Here is a 22270-nt window from a genome sequence, read left to right as displayed (position 1 = left end):
ACTGGGGCGGTGCTGCCGCTACCCCAGCAAGGAGACTGCATGTGTGTGCCGGGAAGCTGCAACATGTTACATGTGTGATCTGTGTGTGTGTGTGTGTGTGTAGCCTCGGGCCTAGAGCAGCAACAAGTCTCTGATCACAGAGGCCCCGGGTGATGGGGGGGACAGAGAGAGGGCTTCCATAGCCGCTATTGCTGTGTGCGCTCTTACAGCGTACAGTGCAGCGGCCCCGGGACATAGCGGCTCCTCCTTGCCAGCCTGGCAGTGCAGAAGAGGAAGCCGGCCCGGGAGTGACAGCGAACTCTTCACACTGTCTCTCTCTCTCTCTTCCCGTTTCTGCCTCTCTCTCTCTCTCTCTCTCTCCTTGCTCCTTTCTCTCTGTCTAGTCCTGGGGTGAGTGAGTTCAGACACCCACACACGAGAGTATATGTTTATATAAACAGCAGAGCCTGGATGGGTGCTACCCTCTCCTGCCTCACCTAGCACTGTCACACATTCCTGTCTCCTGGCCTGTGCAGGTGGGGTGACTCGCTGCACAGTTGCAGGGATGCTCGGTGCCGCCTTGCAGTTTTGAGGGAAAGCCCAAGCACTGGGAGGAGCAGGCCCACCACGTTTACAGAAATACGTTTTGATAACATACAATGTATCATTGTTAATATCCATTTAGTAGAAAATTCCAGATGTTTAATCACAAATGAGCATTCATTCATTAACGTGTCAGTGTATACTTCACTGTATGGCTTGCCCATCTACTGACCTTCGCCCCTAGCCTAGAAGAATATTGCTTTAAAATGTAATTCTAATCGAGGAAAATATTTTTGTAATGTGCCCCTTACTCCTAGCTGGAAACTTGGGGGCCGCTTTGTACAGCAGTGATCCAATCTACCTCTTACAGGGCGTTTTTTTTATGGGGAGGGGGCATTTTAGGAAAACCTTTTTTGTTGATGGTAGAGCAATTTTAATGGAATAAACCTTCTGATTGGAGCTGTGTGTATCCATATGTATAGTACATAGATGTTATTGGTACTGTATATTTGTAAGGCCATACATAAAACACTGACAAAATAAATTGTTGTGGGGGTGCAATTGTAGGTATTTGCAGAGTGGGGAAGATGTGGAGCTGTGAAAGAGGCAGAACAGTGTTGTTGCAACATTAAAGATGTATTGAAGCGAGAATAGATGGTGAATAGATCCCAGATAGCAGGAGTTTACCATAGTCAAAGTGGGAGAAGAGGAGACAATAGGTACGCATGTTAACAGCATTTTGGCATGCCAGAATTGCTGGAGGTGACTAGATGAGGAGAGAAACTGTATACGCAGTCAAGGCAGCAAATTTGAGAGGTTTTTGGATTGTGGAAGACTTAGGGGGAGTTGGTGACTTTGGCCCAAGGTTAGCTTTTGTCCGAGTCCCCCCTATTTTTCTCCTCTCGATTCCCTTCATGTGATGACCAGAACGCAAATAAAAAAAAAAAAAACAACAACTAAAAACAACATTACTCTGCCTAGTTCAGTAATAAAGGAATAGCAATATGTCAGCTTGTTGTAAATATTTTTATTATCATAATATCCTAAGAACCTAAGTTGATTGCCCATAATGGTGGCTGAGCAGTGACAGCTCTCAGTGCTGTGTTACCTGGGCTGTTGACCCATCTCTTCCAGTTACATAAGCACCATCTATTGAGTTAATTCCTTCATTTTACCATTTTGTTGATTTGTTTTAAGTACTTTGTTTTTTATCCCAGCAATCTTCTTTTTCTTCTTTAGATCTCCACTGTGTCCTGAACTATAGACCAATTTAGTTACAGGCCTGTCATTTATTCACTGGTGCATACTCTCCTGAGACTTTACTAAATTTCCTTTCATGGCTTCTTTCTATGCTGATCTCTTATGTCATATTTTCCTGATTATTTTCATCCTGTGCTGGTTTTTAGACAGACTTGATAACCGTGGTTGCCGATATCTGCATACAATTGTGTCAATTGCAAAGAGCACCTCAAAGCTATTTTGTAATACAGGGCATTGAACAACTCTGCCTGCTGATGTAAATATAAGGGGAAAAAAGAACAATAAAGTAATGTATGCACTAAAATAAGTGGAAGGTGTGTGTAAGCAAGTAAACTAAAGTCATCTATGTCTGGAAAATTTCTTTAAATGAACTGAATTTTTATGTATATATTGTTCATTCTCATTTTAAATGATGTATGGTGGTCAGAAATGAACAGTTAACTCATTCAAAACTGGCCATGATCCAAATACATTTTGCAAATGCAGGATTGTAGTAATGTTTTCTTGTATGGAAGAGCTACACTCCTCTGAGCAACGCATCATAAAAGTTCCCTGCCTCCACCATGCACATTGCTTACTGTCAAAAAGTCCCCAGGTCCTGTCTTTTGAAGGCATCATGAGTCAGTCACTTCCCTGAGTTACTCAGACTCAGGCGATCAGGAAGCGTGGGGTGTGTAGCAAGAATTAACATACATAACGTAGAAGCTTGTAAAACTTCTCCGATTTCTAAACACCTACTGATTTGTATAAAGAATAACTACTGCGTTTGCTTTTTAAATGCCTCCAGGGGCAGATAATAATAGGTATGTTTTTTGTGTGGAATAAATGATAGGTGCTCAAACTACGTAATATGGAAAAGTAAATCGATTTTACTGTATAAAAATGTTTATCAAAGAGAGGTGGTTTTGACATTCTCCCCTGTTCAATAGATGGATGATGTGATTGTCATTGCCAGGACTGTAATGCAATTGTTCCCAAACGTTTTATTATTCTAATCGCACATTGTAATAGCAGCTCACCCAAGGCCAGAATTGCCCCCGACTGTCTGGGAGCAAGTATTACCTTGTTGGGGATCATTGCTCAGCTGTCCAGCAAAAATGAAACAAATACATATTCATTTGAAATCCACCCCCCCACCCCAGGATTATTAAGGTATGTGTCTTTATAGAAGATATACATTCAAAGGTGTGTATGTACTAAACTTTGGAGAGGGATAAAGTACAAGCCAATCAGCTCCTAACTGCCATGTTACAGGCTGTGTTGAGACTTTATCTCTCTATGAGGATTAGCACGTAGGGGTCTGTTCAATTCTGTGCCAATTAACTAGTGCTGGGAATTAGCTCTCAGTGCTATTCAATTCAATGCAGTTCTTGCGGACTAAATAGGGTGCTTTGTCAGGAGAACTGGCATTCTCCAGTTTAAGTTCTGGCACGATGCTGTGTCTGGTGCACTAAGGCCAGAAAACAGCATCGTGCCAGCACTTTTGTTAGATTTCTGCCCGCACCCCTGGAGGGGTGCGAGAAGTAATTCTGTCATCGGGGGACACATTGCGCTGAATTGAATAGCACCGGAAGCTAATTCCCAGAGCTATTTAACTGGCATGAGCATGCTTACTGGGCTCCTGTGAAACATTCAGTGACATCACCGTGCTGCTGGCAGTATTTGGCTCTTACAGATGAAGTGAGCTCAGTGTCTCAGGAACTTAAGGGGAGTACACATGGAGAGATCTGTGTTTAAAAACTAAGCAATCTGACTAGATTGCTTAGATTTTAAGCACGGATCTGCAGTGTGTATGCCTCACAGCAATAGCCGCGCATCGCTATCACCGGTGCTAGATAGAGCCTGCATGCAGACTCAGTCTAGCGGGTCGCTCACTTCACCGTTGTGTGAAGTGAGCGGCCCCCCGTCCGTCCTCACCCCCCCCCCCCCCCCCCCCCCTCCTGCTCAGCACATTGTGCTGTGCTGAGCGGTCTGTGTTCAGATCGCTCAGCACACATCTCTTCCGTCAGTACCCCCCTTAAAGCTCACTCCAACAACTAATTTCTAAAATGCCTGAGGCAGGATTTCTGAACCTACGGGAATGTATGACAGGAGTGAAAAATGAGCCTAAACACACCCCACTTGAAGTAATATCAGGGAAAAACACACAAGGCATTTGCAGTTGACCATAGCAGCTTGTGTTAAAATCCAGACAAAAAAACTGTTTACACATGGATACATTTCCATAAAAGAACAAAACAAAAAAACATTTGTACAGTTAATATGTTTAACTGTCTGATATAGTAATGCAATCCAACCAATAAACGTGCCGATCCGATTATCGGAGCAGTGCACACACGTACATACTGAGCAATTTTTTTCCTCAGTGTGTACTTTCTTTTGAGCTCTACAACGAGATATTATATATCGGCAGCAATATTGTGTGTCTAGCACATGCTATATCGTCCTCCCGATCTGACCATTGCAGGAGCGTTTTACTTATCCTATGATTTTATTCCAAAACTGTTCAAAACACTGTATCAGGGGGGAAAATTTAGACGTAAAATATGGTGAAGTGTGTTAGATAGGAAAATTTGCCCAATTACATACAGTGAGGGATATTGTGGGGAATAAGATTTTTTGTGTGAAATCCAAGAAAATGGTGAATGTGAGATGGGGATTTGGGGTTCTATGGGGTCAGTTCCACGTAATATAATATTGGTGTATATGTGTATGTATTATGTTGGTCTGTTGTGACTGGGTCGGGTTAACAGTGCAGTTTCATAGAATTGCCATATTTGTCTCCACACCCTTCACATAGACCCAAATCACTACATTACAGCCACATGGTGCCCATCCTCTACTATAGAGACGGAGGCACACACCTCTATCTGCCTGAGAAAATAAAATAACTCGGTCTGTCAGGGACGGCTTCTGGGTTCTCAAGGTACTCCTTTATCTAGCATACAGGTTCTCATCCTTCCAGGATGCTGCCGCAAGGTGCAGGGTCTGCAGCCAGTGCGCATGCGCAGACCACCTGAATGCAGCCGCTGGGTACAGATGCGAGGCTGCGTTCGGGTCTGAATGGCCCCCCATAATATCCTTCCACCTATACTGAATACAGTACATTCTGTGTTTATTCATATGTACAGTATACATCACCAGGAAGAGTTGTCATGTTTGTTGCTCCAGAAGAGAACAAATAAGTTTTGTGTGGTTTCTTGAGGATGTGACCATAAACAATTCTACCTGGTGATATAAAAAAAGTTAGAGGAGGGCATGTGTGAGACAATAACTAAAGCTGGAAACACACAGTAGATTTCATGTGATAATAGCGTGAAAAAAGCCTGATACTAACTGCTAGATTAGATGTGTGTGCCACTTTCCTTTGAGCACAATAGAGTTTCTTAAACTTCATTATGTATAATTATGCAGTATTCGTTGGTGCAAATACTTTTCCATTGTTCTATTGTTCCTGTAGCTTATGCAATAGCTTTGATTTCTCACATTGTTTATCAGTTGAGAATTCCCATATCAGTGACTGAGTTGGAAGTAAATCAGGGGCGCACATTGCTTAAAATGGAGTGTACACAGAACACTCACATGCAGAGCTGAATGCATCTCGAAATGCCGCTACATCCGTGTGTCTAGTGCAGTGGTTCTCAAACTCGGTCCTAAGGACCCCACACAGTGCATGTTTTGCAGGTAACCCAGCAGGTGCACAGGTGTATTAATTACTCGCTGACACATTTTAAAAGGTCCACAGGTGGAGTTAATTATTTCACTTGTGATTCAGTGAGGTGACCTGCAAAACATGCACTGTGTGGGGTCCTGAGGACCGAGTTTGAGAACCTGTGGTCTAGTGTATGTGCCTGGCTTGCTACCAGTCACCATCCTTTTGTAGCACTTGAACCTGCCCTATAGTAGGTGCAGAAGGTACGCCTTGTATATCTGCTTACTTCCAAGGCTGCGTAGCTCGCATTTGTCTGAACACTCCCTCACTGACCTCTGCCTGCATGAGAACGCTCCATCACAACCCAGTCTTGCCTCTGGTGGTTAGCGTACATGCAGTGGGAATGTACGACGACACTTCATCACCCATATTTGCGTGCACAGTTTGAATAAACACAAGATAGGCTCCGCAGACAGATACATGTATAATTCTGGCCCTTGTTCTTCAGTTTTTGACTCTGATACCTTAGTGTGCGTTATTGTTCATTGTACTATAGTATCTATTTTCCAATATATATTTTCATTGTATAACACCTGTATAGTGTTATCTTTTGCCTATTGGTGGCCGTGTGCAGGGTAATATACAGTGTTTTGTCTTCAAGTCCGTTTTCCGTACTCTGGTATCGCAGGTGTTATCATATGTTTTGTGATGTTTGTTGACTCAGGAGAATAAACAGTGATTATAAGAAAATGACTGTTACAGATTGACAAAAGCCAGCAGCCATAGAAGTCAATCTTTTTCAACAGAGAATCATGAGATATAAATTTACAGTTGTTTTATGCTACTGGGATAGAACTTGCAGTTTATATAGTGCGTATCTTTTTTTCTCTGACGTCCTAGTGGATGCTGGGGACTCCGTAAGGACCATGGGGAATAGACTGGCTCCGCAGGAGACTGGGCACTCTAAAAGAAAGATTAGGTACTATCTGGTGTGCACTGGCTCCTCCCTCTATGCCCCTCCTCCAGACCTCCGTTAGAATCTGTGCCCGGCCATAGCTGGATGCACCTAGTGGGCTCTCCTGAACCTGCTAGTAAAGAAAGTAATGTTAGGTTTTTTATTTTCAGTGAGATCTGCTGGCAACAGACTCACTGCTACGTGGGACCGAGGGGAGAGAAGCAAACGTACCTGTTCACAGCTAGGTTGCGCTTCTTAGGCTACTGGACACCATTATCTCCAGAGGGTTCGAACACAGGCAAAGGTCCTCGGTCGTCTGTTCCCGGAGCCGCGCCGCCGTCCCCCTCGCAGAGCCAGAAGATCAGAAGTTGGTGATGAAATCGGCGGCTGAAGACTCCTGTCTTCATTAAGGTAGCGCACAGCACCGCAGCTGTGCGCCATTGCTCCCACTGCACACCACACACTCCGGTCACTGTAGGGTGCAGGGCGCTGGGGGGGGGGGGGGGGCGCCCTGGGCAGCAATAAGAATACCTTTGGCATAAAAAAGACACATAATACAGTCTGTGACTGTATATGTGTAAAACCCCCGCCATTTTTTAGTCAGAAACAGCGGGACAGAAGCCCGCCGCTGAGGGGGCGGGGCCTTCTTCCTCAGCACACCAGCGCCATTTCTCTTCACAGCTCCGCTGGAAGGACGCTCCCCAGGCTCTCCCCTGCAGTCTCCTGGCACTAAGAGGGTAAAAAGAGAGGGGGGGGCACAAATTTAGGCAAAAGGTGTATTGATACAGCAGCTATTGGGAAAAAAAAATCACTTCTGGTAGTGTGTATCCCTGTGTATATAGCGCTGTGGTGTGTGCTGGCATACTCTTTCTCTGTCTCCCTATAGACCTTGTGGGGTCCTGTCCTCAGTCAGAGCATTCCCTGTGTGTGTGCTGTGTGTCGGTACGGCTGTGTCGACATGTTTGAGGAGGGTTACGTGGAGGCGGAGCAAGTGCAGATAAATGTGGTGTCGCCCCCGTCGGTGCCGACACCAGATTGGATGGATATGTGGAAGGTCTTAAATGACAATGTAAACTCATTACATAAGAGATTTGATTATGTTGCTGCCGGGGGACAGCCGGGCTCTCAACCCGGCCCTGCCCAGGCGCCTCAGAGGCCGTCAGCGTCTCAAAAACGCCCACTATCTCAGTTGGTTGACACAGATGTCGACACGGAGTCCGACTCCAGCGTCGACGAGGATGAGGCACTATTACAGCCCAAAATGACTAAGGCCATCCGATACATGATTATTGCAATGAAAAATGTATTACACATTTCAGAGGCTGACCCTGTCCCTGACAAGAGGGTAAATATGTTTGGGGAGAAAAAGCAGCCAGTGACTTTTCCCCCGTCACATGAATTAAATGAGTTATGTGAAGAAGCGTGGTCTTCCCCTGATAAGAAAGTGGTGATTCCCAAGAGAATACTAATGGCGTACCCTTTCCCGCCAACAGATAGGTTACGCTGGGAATCCTCCCCTAGGGTTGACAAGGCCCTGACGCGCTTATCTAAAAGAGTGGCCCTGCCGTCTCAGGATACGGCCGCCCTAAAGGAACCTGCGGATAGGAAGCAGGAAGGTATCTTGAAGTCTGTGTATACACACTCTGGTACTCTACTGAGACCGGCTATTGCTTCAGCTTGGATGTGCAGTGCTGTTGCAGCATGGACAGATACTCTGTCAGAGGGGTTGGATACCCTGGACAGGGATATTGTATTGCTAACACTTAGCCATATTAAAGACGTCGTCTTATATATGCGGGATGCCCAGAGGGACATTTGCCTGCTGGACTCTCGAATAAATGCAATGTCCATTTCTGCAGGAGGGTCTTATGGACTCGGCAATGGACAGGGGATGCCGACTCTAAAAAACACATGGAGGTCTTGCCTTATAAGGGTGAGGAATTGTTTGGGGACGGTCTCTCGGACCTCGTATCCACAGCGACAGCTGGAAAGTCGACTTTCTTGCCACAGGTTTCCTCACAGCCTAAGAAAGCACCGTATTACCAAATGCAGTCCTTTCGTTTTCAAAAAAGCAAGAGAGTCAGAGGTGCATCCTTTCTTGCCAGAGGCAGGGGTAGAGGAAAGAAGCTGCACCATGCAGCCAGTTCTCAGGAACAAAAGTCCTCCCCTGCTTCCATTAAGTCCACCGCATGACGCTGGGGCTCCACAGGCGGAGCCAGGAGCGGTGGGGGCGCGTCTCCGAAATTTCTGCAACCAGTGGGTTCGCTCACAAGTGGATCCTTGGGCTATACAAATTGTATCTCAGGGATACAAGCTGGAATTCGAAGTGACGCCCCCTTACCGTTACCTAAAATCCGCCTTGCCAGCTTCTCCCACGGGGAGGGAGATAGTCCTGACGGCTATTCACAAGATGTATCTCCAGCAAGTGATAATAATGGTACCCCCCCTTCAGCAGGGAAGGGGTTACTATTCCACACTGTTTGTGGTACCGAAACCGGACGGTTCGGTAAGACCCATTCTAAATTTAAAATCCTTGAACATTTACATGAAAAAGTTCAGGTTCAAAATGGAATCGCTCAGAGCGGTCATTGCCAGCCTGGAAGAGGGGGATTTTATGGTATCTCTGGACATCAAGGATGCGTACTTGCATGTCCCCATTTATACGCCTCACCAGGAGTACCTCAGGTTTGTGGTACAGGACTGTCATTACCAATTCCAGACGTTGCCGTTTGGTATATCCACGGCACCGAGAGTCGTTACCAAGGTAATGGCGAAGATGATGGTACTTCTCCGGAAGCAAGGAGTTACAGTTATCCCGTACTTGGACGATCTCCTCATAAAGGCGAGGTCCAGAGAGCAGTTGTTGGTCAGCGTAGCGCACTCTCAGGAAGTGTTGCTACGGCACGGCTGGATTCTGAATATTCCAAAGTCGCAGCTGATTCCTACGACGCGTCTGCCCTTCCTGGGCATGATTCTGGACACAGAACAGAAGTAGGTATTTCTCCCGGAGGAGAAGGCTCAGGAGTTAGTGACCATGGTCAGGGATCTCCTGAAACCAAAGCAGGTGTCGGTGCATCACTGCACGCGAGTCCTGGGAAAGATGGTAGCGTCATACGAAGCCATTCCTTTCGGCAGGTTCCATGCCAGGATCTTTCAGTGGGATCTGTTGGACAAGTGGTCCGGATCGCATCTTCAGATGCATCGGCTGATCGCCCTGTCCCCGAGGGCCAGGGTGTCTCTTCTGTGGTGGCTGCAGAGTGCTCATCTTCTCGAGGGCCGCAGGTTCGGCATACAGGACTGGGTCCTGGTGACCACGGATGCAAGCCTCCGCGGATGGGGGGCAGTCACTCAGGGAAGAAACTTCCAGGGGCTGTGGTCAAGTCAGGAGACTCGTCTGCACATAAACATACTGGAATTAAGGGCCATATACAACGTCCTGAGTCAAGCGGAGCCCCTGCTTCGAGACCAACCAGTGCTGATTCAGTCAGACAACATCACGGCAGTCGCCCATGTAAACCGACAGGGCGTCACAAGAAGCAGGGTGGCGATGGCGGAAGCCACAAGGATTCTTCGTTGGGCGGAGAATCACGTACAAGCACTGTCAGCAGTGTTCATTCCGGGAGTGGATAACTGGGAAGCAGACTTCCTCAGCAGGCACGACCTCCACCCGGGAGAGTGGGGACTTCATCAAGAAGTCTTCGAGCAGATTGCAAATCGGTGGGAACGACCACAGGTGGACATGATGGCGTCCCGCCTAAACAAAAAGCTAAAAAAATATTGCGCCAGGTCAAGGGACCCTCAGGTGATAGCTGTGGACGCACTGGTAACTCCGTGGGTGTTCCAGTCGGTATATGCGTTTCCTCCTCTTTCTCTCATACACAAGGTACTGAGAATAGTAAGAAAAAGAGGAGTGAGAACAATACTCATTGTTCCGGATTGGCCAAGAAGGACTTGGTACCCAGAACTTCAAGAGATGGTCACAGAGGACCCATGGCCTCTGCCTCTCAGACAGGACCTGTTGCAGCAGGGGCCCTGTCTGTTCCAAGACTTACCGCGGCTGCGATTGACGGCATGGCGGTTGAACGCCGGATCCTAGCGGAAAAGGGTATACCAGATGAAGTAATTCCTACGCTGATCAGAGCTAGGAAGGATGTGACAGCAAAGCATTATCACCGCATATGGCGGAAATATGTTGTTTGGTGTGAGGCCAGGAAGGCCCCTACAGAGGACTTCCAGTTGGGTCGTTTTCTGCATTTCCTACAGTCAGGTGTGACTATGGGCCTCAAATTAGGGTCCATAAAGGTTCAGATCTCGGCCCTATCCATTTTCTTTCAAAAAGAACTGGCTTCACTGCCTGAGGTTCAGACGTTTGTAAAGGGAGTGCTGCATATTCAGCCTCCTTTTGTGCCACCAGTGGCACCTTGGGATCTTAACGTTGTGTTGGATTTCCTGAAATCCCACTGGTTTGAGCCACTTAAGACCGTGGAGCTAAAATATCTCTCGTGGAAAGTGGTTATGCTATTGGCCTTAGCTTCGGCTAGGCGTGTGTCAGAATTGGCGGCTTTGTCATGTAAAAGCCCCTATCTGATCTTCCATATGGACAGGGCAGAATTGAGGACTCGTCCCCAATTTCTCCCTAAGGTGGTATCATCGTTTCATTTGAACCAACCTATTGTGGTGCCTGCGGCTACTAGGGACTTGGAGGATTCCAAGTTGCTGGACGTAGTCCGGGCTTTGAAAATTTATGTTTCCGGAACGGCGGGAGTCAGAAAGTCTGACTCGCTGTTTATTCTGTATGCAGCCAACAAGGTTGGCGCTCCTTCTTCGAAGCAGACTATTGCTCACTGGATCTGTAGCACCATTCAGCTGGCTCACTCTGCGGCTGTATTGCCGCATCCAAAATCAGTAAAAGCCCATTCCACAAGGAAGGTGGGCTCTTCTTGGGCGGCTGCCCGAGGGGTCTCGGCTTTACAGCTTTGCCGAGCTGCTACTTGGTCGGGTTCAAACACATTTGCAAAGTTCTACAAGTTTGATACCCTGGCTGAGGAGGACCTTGAGTTTGCTCATTCGGTGCTGCAGAGTCGTCCGCACTCTTCCGCCCGTTTGGGAGCTTTGGTATAATCCCCATGGTCCTTACGGAGTCCCCAGCATCCACTAGGAAGTCAGAGAAAATAAGAATTTACTCACCGGTAATTCTATTTCTCGTAGTCCGTAGTGGATGCTGGGCGCCCGTCCCAAGTGCGGACTTCTTCTGCAATACGTGTATATAGTTATTGCTTACTAAAGGGTTATTGTTATGAGCCATCTGTTGATTCAGGCTCAGTTGTTGTTCATACTGTTAACTGGGTATGGTTATCACAAGTTGTATGGTGTGATTGGTGTGGCTGGTATGAGTCTTACCCTGGATTCCAAATCCTTTCCTTGTAGTGTCCGCTCTTCCGGGCACAGTTTCCCTAACTGAGGTCTGGAGGAGGGGCATAGAGGGAGGAGCCAGTGCACACCAGATAGTACCTAATCTTTCTTTTAGAGTGCCCAGTCTCCTGCGGAGCCCGTGTATTCCCCATGGTCCTTACGGAGTGCCCAGCATCCACTACGGACTACGAGAAATAGAATTACCGGTGAGTAAATTCTTATTTTTTCTGTCTGTTGTCCTATCTGGGAAGCACTGACGCAGGTTTATGAGGGAGGTACAGAGGAATAGGCACTAAAATAATTGACTGAAACTCCCCCTCCCTTATATACCCTCGCCTTCTCTTAGCTACCCCAGTTCTTTTTTTTTTTTTTTTTGTGCCAAAAAGGAGCAGGCACGAAGAGAGTGTGTGTGTATAAGATTTAATACAAGATGACTGTGGCTATTTAGTCTTTATTTCCTGTCCGGAGTGCCGCCTATTCGTGATGTTTTGTATGTGGTCGACTGCAATAACGGTCGATACGGAGGGCACCTGGCAAGCTGCATACAAGCTGCATAGTGGGATGAGTTGAGTGCCGTATCTTGTATGTATATGTGTCTCTCTCTCTCTCTCTCTCTCTCTCTCTCTCTCTCTCTATATATATATATATATATATATATATATATATATATATATATTATTATTGTTGTTGTTTTTTTCCCCCCTAGCCTAAAGGTTTTACTTTAAATCGTAGAGCCTGAATCCCCATATGGGATCAAGGCTGGAGGAGTGGGTATTAGGAGCAGTACTGGTACCAGGTGTCTGCTCACAATCCTGCTCTGGGCCCCGGTCACCAGGCACCCATAGCATCCATTTTTTCTGGAGGCTACAGCTGTGACCGGCGATGCAGCTTACTATTTCAGTTATGCTGGACAACCAAAAGGCGGTTCCTGTGGCAAGGAAATGGCATGGGCAGGGGTTCGGTCACTCTTTCAGAGCTCTGGTTACCACTGAGGGGGCACAGGAGGCGCAGTGAAGCAATTGAAAGAAGGTACTTACCTGGATATTAGAAGCTCCATCTGGTAATGGTGGACGTCTTCTTGCTCCCAGTGACCTGTGGAAGGTCCTTCCGGGTTGGGATTTCCTGCTGTTTCCTGGAGGATTGACTGAAAAAGGGAAGATGCCTGCTGCTCCTTGCTGCTGCTGCTGCTGCTGAGGAGGCCACAGGCTGGTAAGTGTGGTATAGTAGAAAGAAACAAGCTGTGGTTTTTCTTGCCTTGTTTTCTTGTTAAAGTTGCTAGAGTAGTGTAGTTAAGGGAGTTTTTTTCTTTTCTTTTCTTTATAAGTACTTGGGTTATTTTCTTTTGTTTATTAGGGGAAAAAAAGCTTTTGGTTTTTGTTTTTCTTCTCTCTCTTCTCTCTCCCATTATATAGACTTAGGGCCTAATTTCAGACCTGATCGCCGGGGTGCGTTTTTTGCATCCCTGCGATCAGGTAGTCGCTGCCTACAGGGGGAAATCGCTATGTAGGGGTGCGATCGCATGTGCAAGAGAGCTGCACAAACAGAAGTTTGTGCAGTCTCTGCACAGACCAGGACTTACTCTTCCAGTGCAATGATCGGGGCCGGAGCTGAGTCAGATTCCCTCTCTTCAAACGCCTGGTACTTCCTGCGTTTCTCCGGACATTCCTTAAAAACGGTCAGTTACCACCCACAAATGGCCTCTTCCTGTCAGTCACCTTGCGATCGCCCGTGCAATCGCTTCTCTCGCACAATCCGTCGTTCCCAGTCTCTGCGGACTGACGCGCCTGCGCATTGTGCGTACGCATGCGCAGTTCAGACCTGATCGCAGGCTGTACGAAAACGCAGCCTAGCGATCAGGTATGAATTATGCCCTTAGGCTGTAGGTCTTTTGTTCTGTGTAAGTTACCGTTGGTGGGTAACAGTATGTCTACAAAGGGGGACCAACCTCCTCAGGTTAAGCGGGCTGCATTACATTATACATGTTATAAATGTTATAAATGTTTTGCCAAACTCCTTATGGGGAGTAGAGTGCAAGGAGCCCTGTGTGCAGATTGTGAGATTGAGGTGTCTATGCTGTGCTCGTCAGAAGAGGTGTTACCGGCATGGGCAGGGGTTATGGCTCAGTCGATTGCGGATCTGGCTAAGCAGATACAAGATGCTCGTGGCCAGGTTAATGTTAATGAGTCTCTCTCTATGCCGCTGCAGCAGGTTCCACCATTTCACTTTCCTCCCCCTGACTTAGTTAGTAACCCAATGGATAGAAATATGTCTGTTCAGGTGGATAGACTTTCCAGGATCTGTTCTTCCTTGGAAGCAGTGTTAGGCCAGGTGCATACCCAGACAGAGCATAGCTTGGCGGAAGGGGAGAATTCAAAAGGATCTTCCGCTGAGGATGGGGAGGTATTGAACCAGGAATGGACAGACCATTCTAGTTTGGAAGACCGGTCTCCTGATAGATTGGGTCTTACTGAGTTTATCCATGCCAGACTTTAAAGCTTGAGGACGAGGAGCCTTATGACGAAACGGCTTCTGCAAGGTTATTTAAGAGAGAGAAAAAAACAGGTTTTGAATTTTCCTTCATTTATGCATTTCTCTGATGTACTGGGGGTATCGGCTTCCAGTAGGTTTTAAATTCACTTGTCCTTTTGCTGAGAAGGATTCGGCTCCATGGGAAGGGTTGGTTATGGGTGTCCTGGACACCGCCAGTCACCATACCGACGCCGGGATCCTGGTGTTTAGGTTGCCGGCGGGGGGAGTGTGTGTGCAAAGAAGCCCCTTGCAGGCTCGCTGCATACGCCACACTGCAGCCTCACTGCGTGGACCCCCAGGAGTGAGAGTAGTCCCTGTCAGCCGGCATGCCGACGGTTGGACTTTCCAGGGGGCAGGAATCTGTTTTGTGACTGGTGGCAACCACATCCCCATGGGAGTTACCACCAGCAGTGGATGCCCTTTTGGTACTCTGGTAGGTTCCTGCCTCTGCCCACCAGAGCTGCAACAGGAGGTCAGAGAATGAGTCAGTTCAGGGGGCGTATGGCCATGGGGTCCCGTCACCCTGGCACCCGCAGGAGTGACAAATCCTTCAAATGATTCTGATCAGGAGGACTCCCAGCGCACTTTTATAGGTGGCCGTCTTTTCTCTTTCAGGGAGGTCTGGTTTCTGTGAACCATAGACCTTTGAGTCAGAGGAGTCCTTTCCAGAGGTTACATACTGGACTTAGAGGGTCCTCGTCCCCAACAATACCTCGATATCGACTCACAAGAAAGGATTTAAGGGGGGGTCAATTCTCTCCCTTTTTAGATTCAGGGGTAGTGGTCCCGGTTTCGGTTCATCATCAGGGGCTAGGTTTTTATTCAAATCTTCTTTTTTTTTTTTTGGTAAAGAAGCCAGATACACTTAAGGGTGAGAAGGTTCGGGATGGAGTCGATATGTTCAGTAATTGCCTCTATGGAAGTAGGAGAATTTTTTACATCCTTCTATATAAAGGAAACATATCTCCATGTACCTATTCGGGAACGAGACCACAAACTGCTTCGTTTTGCATTAGGCCCATGGCATTTTCAGTCCCGGGCTCTGCCGTAAAGACTGTCCACCGCACCAAGGGTATTTACAAAAATTATGGCAACAATGGCAGCCATTTTGCGTTGTCAGGGAATTACTATAATTCACTATTTAGACAACTTGCTAATAAAGGCACCTTCAAAGGAGCTTTTGCCATGACAACTTTGGAACGTAATGGTTGGGTCCCCAATCTATCGTAGTCCAAATTGGTTCCGGCACAGAAGATGGTGTTACTGGCCCTTCTGTTTGACACTGTGTCTAAGTGGGGTTTTCTGCACCGAGAGAAGGATCAGGGACTTGTATTCCCTGTCACAGATTTTTTCTTTTTTTTTGTCTCTACACAGTGTGTCCATTCTACACTGCATGCAGCTACTGGGGAAGATGGTGGCTGCATGTGAAGCGGTTTCGTATGCATGCTTTCATTCCAGGCCCCTTCAGTATTTCATTCTTCAGTGCTGGAGGAGGTGGTATCCTCCATGGTGGACATGACAACTGTTGACATTCATATTATCTCCCAACCCGGCCCCTTCACAAGATCTACGTCTCTCATCCACACTCATTACTTGCTCCCATGCACGATTACAGGACTTGCTTTGGGCTGCATCCACTCTGTGGAATGCCCTACCACATACAATAAGACTCTCCTCTAATCTTCAAACCTTCAAGCGTTCCCTGAAAACTCACCTATTCAGACAAGCTTATCAAATTCCAGAACCGCTCACATTGCCATCATAGCTCTCCTATCCAATTATATCCCCACAGTACAGTCCACCCCCCCCCCCCCCCCCCACATATTCTCTTTCTTCATTCTCCCTTCCTCTTGGCCCTGGTTCATCACTACTGTGATGTGATATCATGCAGCCCACCAAGAACCTTTACAATCTGGTGGACAACTATGCAATAGATAGCACCTATTCTTGTGTATCAGTGCCTATTTCCCCATAGATTGTAAGCTTGTGAGCACCTCTATGACTGTTCGTTTTTACCCAGTTCTGTGTACTAACTGTGTCTAGTTGTAAAGCGCAACGGAATTTGCTGCGCTGTATAAGAAACTGTTAATAACTAAATAAATATTGTCGACATTATGTCAATGTGAACACTGAATGTCTGCATCTGACATATCGACATTCAAAGCATGTTGGCATTCTGTTGTTGACATTTTGTACCACACCCTAGGATACTTTGTACACTTGTACGTCTGGTACAAAAACTACTGTTTCCGAGGTGGATGCTGTATTCGAGTCAGAGCATATTCACGTAGTTGCGTTTTTGTTTTCTTTGTTTTTTTTTTTCATGTGAATTTTTTTCCACTGTGTTTTTTTTTTTTCAGGCTGCAAATGCATCCACTAATTGAGTGAGTTTGGTCTGGAGCCACTGGGCCATTACCAGTCATGAGTGCATGTAAACATACGTACTATATATACTGTACATATGTTATAGCGCTGTTTGCAACAGGAATGTGGGGCTATCTTTACTAAGGCAGGTTTTCAAAACAGACGATATTCGGCAGTTTTGCATGTGGAATTTAAAATGTAATTAATATGCAATGCAATAATTGGGGCATATAATATTTTTGCCATTTAAATACAATGTCTGGGAAATATAGGCAGTGGTGTTAAGAAACCGTGCCACCTCGTACTAATATAGCTCAGGATTTGTTTATTGCTCTAAAGGTGGGTACACACTATTAGATATATCTGCAGATCAATTGATCTGCAGATATATCTATGTACGGATCGGGCAGTGTGCTGTGCATACACACAGCCCGATCCGTCGGGGGACTGACGTCATGAACTGGGCGGGCGGGCGCTCGCGCCCGCCCAGTTCACCTGTCAATCACCGCCGGCCGCCGCAGCATGTGTACGGGCAGTCGGACGACCGCCCCGTACACACACAGCGACGCGCCAATATATCGTTAGATATATTGGCTGTCGGCTGTGCTGCGCGGCCGACGCGATACGTCTGTGAACGACGGAGTTCACAGACGTATCGCCCGTACACACTGGCCGACGGTCCCGCGATGTATCGGCCGTTCAAGAGATACATCGACCAGCCTTTAGGTTACATCTGTGACAACAATTGTCTAGTTGGTACCTTTACAGACTGACTTACGCTGGATAGAATCGGTCTGCAATGTTACAATAATAATAAGAGATTTATCGATAATCATTTACCACACGGGGCGGCACTCCCCCCTTTAAAGCATCTGTACATGTCAACAAAGTTATTCCAATGTTTCAGTCATGTTTTTAATGGTTTTCTTCCGGGATCATTAAAGATGATTAAAACTTTGGAATAACTTTGTGGATATCTGCAGATGTTTTAAAGCCCAGGAAGCGCCGCCCCATGTATTTTAAAAGGATTACATATCTGGGAGGGCACCCAGGCATTGGTGTATTCTTAGGACTATGCATGCCTTTACGCATCTTAGCCTGGTACATTTGGGCGCTATAAGTAATGCGGTCGCGTCGGGGCACCCATTGCTTATCTCTGTCCAAAAAATTATTGTATTCCCCCATTAGTGTGTATATTTTGAAATCCATTTGTAGTCTGTTCTCAAGCATTGCGCCTTTTGTTCCTCTGGTTTACCTTTCTTTGTTTAAACAGAGCAATGGCTTTGAGAGCAGGTGAGTATCACAGAGAGGTACTCTGTACCCACTTTTTCTTTTTGTAGCATTGGGTGTAAACAGTAACATGTTCAATCATTCTAATAATGTACATCAGTGAGGCACATTTAGCTACAGCATACTCCATAGTAATACTTAAAATGCTAAAACCATGCCCTCCTCAGCTACACATCGGGGTCTCTCCACTCTCCTTAGATTATAAAGAGCTGCTGCTATTTTTAGCTTCTGCAGAGGTGACTGCATGTCTGTGCCACCAGCTTCAAAGCTTAATGTACTGTGGTGAAGTCATTTTTAAAGGGGTTTAATTATATGCTGAGCGCTGCATCAGATACAGTCAAAGCCCTTTTATTTTGTGGCATCACTACCATATAATCTGGTACTTGGGGCAGGCGTGTACATGTGGCCTTTGCCTTTTTAAAACTCTAGAAACCACAAAGCCCTCTTGGTTTCCCGCAGCATGAATGCATGGAGTCGTACATTCTTGTAGTGCTCTTGTTAAAACTCCTAGTGACATCTTGCCTCGATTTGCCTTTGCTGCCATCTGCACATTATGGGGCTGATTCAGACCGATTTAGCATCTTTTTCTATAGTGGCACCTAATGCTGGTACAGGCTGAGTATCCCATGTACAAATATTCCAAAATACAGAATTTTTTGAGTGAGATAGTGAAACCTTTGTTTTCTGATGGCTTAATGTACACAAACTTTGTTTAATACACAGTTATTAAAAATATTGTATTAAATTACCTTCAGGCTGTGTGTATAAGGTGTATATGAAACATAAATGCATTCTGTGCTTAGACCTAGGTCCCATCACCATGATATCTCATTATAGTATGCAATTATTCCAAAATACGGAAAAATCCAATATCCAAAATACTTCTGGTCCCAAGCATTTTGGATAAGGGATACTCAACCTGTAGTAGTGCTTCCTATGGTGTATAATTGTGCATCTTAATGTGCAAGGACTGAGATGCCCACTTTAAATACAACAATCCCGCTTGGTGTGTAGATACTCCCATCAGATGCTACTTGCACCTGCCACATGCTAGGTTCAGACTCTAAAGGTGGGTACACACTGGAAGATATATCTGCCGATCAATTGTTCGGCAGATATATCTATGGACGGATCGGGCAGTGTGTTGAGCATACACACTGGCCAATCCGTCGGGGACTGACGTCATGAACTGGGCGGGCGTGTACACTTACCCCTGTGTGTCTTAAATGCACGTGTTCCTCGATGTACACACCGTGAGGCACATGTGCTGTGACTTTTTAGCTACTTTGCTTGCGCAGTTGGAAAACATTGACCATGTTCATGAATCATCAGCATTGTGTGAGAGAGAATCAGGCCCAAAGTAAGCAAGGTTCCACTTACTCCTATTATTAATTCATGTTAAAATAAATAAATTTTCACTAAATTGAAAGGTACCAACAAATACCAAGCCTGTCTTGTCTAATGCACAATATAAAGTGCTTTCAAAATCCACCATTGCTTGTAATGGAAGTATGATTGTTGTAAAATCAGCCAGTCCATAGATGCTGAGGGGATGTATTGGAAATGTTCAGTGTGTTATAATAATTATGAATAAGAACAATCTAGCTACCCTTCTGGCTCTGGGTCTTGGCTTTAGTTAATGTAATTACTGAGGACTCTGCCTAAAGACAGAGTAATCACTTTCTGTAACTACAAGATTTGGTGGATTTAGAAATCCCATTTTTCTGTGTAAACCGAGGCACAGTTTGGAGTACAACATGTTTAACCTAAATAAATGTTTGCATTTAATAAAGAGCTATGATAGTTTAATGTGCTGATATTGGCCCTCATTCAGCATAGTTGAAAGCTATATGTCAAATATCACCCATTCAGGAGATCAAGTAAATTGATTCACCAGGTACTCATTAGAGAATTTACAGATCTTGGTCTAGTGCAGTGGTTCTCAAACTCGATCCTCAGGTCCCCACACAGTGCATGTTTTGCAGGTAACCCAGCATGTGCACAGGTGTATTAATTACTCACTGACACATTTTAAAAGGTCCACAGGTGGAGCTAATTATGTCACTTGTGATTCTGTGAGGAGACCTGCAAAACATGCACCGTGTGGGGTCCTGAGGACCGAGTTTGAGAACCTGTGGTCTAGAAGTATCTGATCCTTGGCACTCCCATAAGCAGTTAGCGAGGTCTTATCTGTGTGAGACACACTTGGGACAGAAGTGTTCCGTAGCAGGGCCAACTTGAAAACAACAAAGGGAGGAATTCAATTGTTGTTGGGCGCGTGTAAGTAATGGGCTCCCCCAATGAGACCTATTTAATAGTTTTGCCATCAGGCGTGAGTGCCACAGGCGCCCGTTATTTCTGCTTGCCGTCTCCTGAGGTGCCTAGCATAAATTTACGAAAGTTGGGCTTTTTGAGCACCCATACTGCCGATTTAGTAGTGCGCTGATACTTTGCACTGCTTTAGCCACTTTACATGTCTAATCCCGGTGCATTTGGGCATGACTGGTGTGATAAGTAATTGAATATTACTTAGACGCACCCTAAAACAGATTAATTCCCCTCCTCAGGGGTGACATATAGGGGTATACTTAATTCAAGTCAGATTTCCTGACTTGTCAAAAAAACGGGAGTTTAAGGTCGAATCCAGATTCAACCTGTTCAGTCTAACTCCCGTTTAACCGACAAGTCAGAAAATCTGACTTGTCGGAAAGCACGTGGATCGGCGGATTAGTGGTCAAATCCGACAGGTTTTAGCCCCGTTTCCAACAATGTCAATTCTACTTTAAAAAAAGTTGTATTGGCATTGTCGGGAATGGCCAAATCTTGTCGTATTTCGCCACGAATTGAATACTGAAATGTCGGATTCTTTCCGTCGGAAAAGGATCCGACATCAATTGAATATATACTGCAAACTCAGTCCTTATTACCCCACACAGTGCATGTTTTGCAGGTCATCTCACAGAATCACAAGTGAAATAATTAGCTCCACCTGTGGACCTTTTAAAATGTGTCTGTGAGTAATTAATACACCTGTGCACCTGCTGGGTTACCTGCAAAACATGCACTGTGTGGGGTCCTGAGGACCCAGTTTGCAGACCTATGCCATAGACTGTATAATAAATGTTAACAAACATTTCTGCATACATCCTCATTGGAAGAAGTTTAGCTGAATGCGCTAGTGAGAGAAGTTGGAGATTAAGGGGTATATTCAATAAGAGTTGGGTCCATTCCGACATGCAGTTGTCGGAATGGACCCGACAACCCCTATTCAAAAGAGCGGCCAAATCCGACAGTCGGATTTGGCCGTTTCCTGACCTGCTGCTGCTGTTAGCGCTGCTGGTGCGCTGACAGCGGTGCCAGAGGGAGCGGTCAGCGGCACCGGAGGTGAGGGGAGAGCTGTAAGCGGCGCCGGAGGTGAGGGGAGAGCGGTCAGCGGTGCCAGAGGTGAGGGGGGAGCAGGGAGGTGAGCGGATGTCTGCGGCGGTGGGGGGAGCAGATGGAGCGGACGGGGAGAAGACAGGAGGAGACGGGGGGCAGCAGCAGCGGAGGCTCACGGCAGCGTCCACCCGGCTCCAGCAAGTGGGTCGCCGCTTGCTGGAGCCGGGTGGACGCTGCCGCTGGGTCCCTGCTCACCCCGCTGCTCCCCTGTCTCCTGCTCTCAGATCACTTAACTCAATCCGACTTTTTTTAAAGACTGATTGAGATTGTCGGAAACGGGGCTAAAACCTGTCTGGTTTGGCCCTGCTTCCGACAATGCACGCTGATCGGCGGCTGAAGCTGCCGATCAGCGTGCATTCCGACAGCATTCTGACAATTCTGGTTTCCCGACTTGTCGGAATAAATGGCGCCATAATGAATAGGTCGGAACCCCTTTCCGACCTAAAACTGTCGGAAGCTGCCGTCTTCCCGACAAGACGGCAGCTTCCGACCGTTATTGAATATACCCCTAATTGATGATTCTGGTAAAATCCAAGAATTGTGCTATGTCTGTTTTGACTTCTCATAGTCAAACTGTTGTCATGTGTTCTGGCAGCATGAGATCGCTTTATGTCCCTTGACCGGTGTATATAATAGTGCATTTAGGGTTACCTGTACTAAGCGGTAATAAAAGTGGAGAAGTGAGCCAGTGGAGAAGTTGCCCATGGCAACCAATCAGCATTGACGTAACATTTAGAATTTGCATACCATAAACGTATACAGAGCAGCTGATTGGTTGCCATGGGCCACTTCTCCACTGGCTCACTTCTCCAGTTTTATCACTGCTTAGTACACGTCCCCCTAAGTCC

General features: G+C 46.3%; 1 protein-coding gene across 5 annotated transcripts in view; it reads left to right on the top strand.

The window, feature by feature from the left end:
• Window positions 1-22270, top strand: part of CERS3 (ceramide synthase 3) — a 300147-nt gene that overhangs the window by 158673 nt on the left and 119204 nt on the right. The gene's annotated exons all lie outside the window — the stretch shown is intronic.

Source organism: Pseudophryne corroboree, chromosome 6 (assembly GCF_028390025.1).
Source record: "Pseudophryne corroboree isolate aPseCor3 chromosome 6, aPseCor3.hap2, whole genome shotgun sequence".
NCBI classification, from domain to species: domain Eukaryota; kingdom Metazoa; phylum Chordata; class Amphibia; order Anura; family Myobatrachidae; genus Pseudophryne; species Pseudophryne corroboree.
The sequence above is the reverse complement of the archived record's forward strand: the minus strand, read 5'-3'. Positions and strand labels throughout refer to the sequence as shown.